Source organism: Corella eumyota, unplaced genomic scaffold, assembly GCF_963082875.1.
Source record: "Corella eumyota unplaced genomic scaffold, kaCorEumy4.1 scaffold_326, whole genome shotgun sequence".
Classification (NCBI taxonomy): domain Eukaryota; kingdom Metazoa; phylum Chordata; class Ascidiacea; order Phlebobranchia; family Corellidae; genus Corella; species Corella eumyota.
This window is the reverse complement of record NW_027658300.1, coordinates 10001-11431: the sequence shown is the minus strand read 5'-3', so window position 1 is coordinate 11431 and position 1431 is coordinate 10001. Positions and strand designations below refer to the sequence as shown.

The window sequence follows — 1431 nt, the reverse complement described above, 5'->3', positions numbered from 1 at the left end:
CTTGATGCTGACCCGCGAAGGCGTCGTAGCTAGCAGCGAGGCTCTGAACGTTGGACGGAAAAAATTAAGTAGCAAATACGAGTTTGTGTTTCGGCGCGCGACCACGGCCTCGGGCCGTAGTTGCGGTGGCCGGTGCGCACGCAAGTGATAGTTTTCTCGGTTCGCTTTTGTTGGGCGTTCCTGGTGTTGTATGCAAACGCAGCCCGCGCGCGGCTTCGCCCGAAAGGGCGTCTGGCCGGTGTCGACGGCGTCCAGATCGCGGCTTACGCCGGGTTTGAGGAGCTAAGCAAAAATAGTGATTGAGTAATACAGTGCGATACCGCGACGGGGAAAGCGAAAGACTCCGTTCGCGTATTTTGTCGGCCGATAGTTACCTGGTTGATCCTGCCAGTAGTCATATGCTTGTCTCAAAGATTAAGCCATGCATGTCTCAGTACGAACTTGCGTACGGTAAAACTGCGAATGGCTCATTAAATCAGTCGTGATTCATTTGATCGTAAATTTTACTTGGATAACTGTGGTAATTCTAGAGCTAATACATGCAAAAAGCGCCGACCTTGCGGGAGGCGCGCCTTTATCATATCAAAAACCTGCCGGGCTTCGGCTCGTCTTGTTGGCGACTCGGGATAACTTTGCTGATCGCACGGTCTTGCACCGGCGACGGATCATTCAAGTGTCTGCCCTATCAACTTTCGTCGGTACGGTATCTGCCTACCGAGGTTCTTACGGGTAACGGGGAATCAGGGTTCGATTCCGGAGAGGGAGCCTGAGAAACGGCTACCACATCCAAGGAAGGCAGCAGGCGCGCAAATTACCCATTCCCGACGCGGGGAGGTAGTGACGAAAAATAACGATACAGGACTCTAACGAGGCCCTGTAATTGGAATGAGTACACTGTAAAAATTTTAACGAGTATCCATTGGAGGGCAAGTCTGGTGCCAGCAGCCGCGGTAATTCCAGCTCCAAAAGTGTATATTTAAGTTGTTGCGGTTAAAAAGCTCGTAGTTGGATTTTGGGCGCAGGCGTTCGGTCCGTCGCAAGGCGTGCACTGTTCGTTCTGGCTTTACCTCCGGTTTTCCGTCGGTGCTCTTGACTGAGTGTCGGCGGCGGCCGGGACGTTTACCTTGAAAAAATTAGAGTGTTCAAAGCAGGCGCTTCGCCTGGATAGTGTTGCATGGAATAATGAAATAGGACCTCGGTTCTTTTTTGTTGGTTTTCGGAGCGCGAGGTAATGATTAAGAGGGACGGACGGGGGCATTCGTACTGTGCCGTTAGAGGTGAAATTCTTGGATCGGCGCAAGACGAACGACTGCGAAAGCATTTGCCAAGAATGTTTTCTTTAATCAAGAGCGAAAGTCAGAGGTTCGAAGACGATCAGATACCGTCCTAGTTCTGACTATAAACGATGCCAACTAGCGATCGGGGGGCGTT

At 51.4% G+C, this 1431-nt stretch overlaps 1 non-coding gene across 1 annotated transcript in view; it reads left to right on the top strand.

Moving 5' to 3' along the window:
- Positions 1-371: 371 nt before the first annotated feature.
- Positions 372-1431, top strand: part of LOC145762987 (small subunit ribosomal RNA) — a 1810-nt gene continuing 750 nt past the window's right edge. The window contains exon 1 of the ribosomal RNA XR_014288158.1: positions 372-1431. This exon is cut by the window's right edge and continues 750 nt beyond it. This is a non-coding gene — a ribosomal RNA (small subunit ribosomal RNA).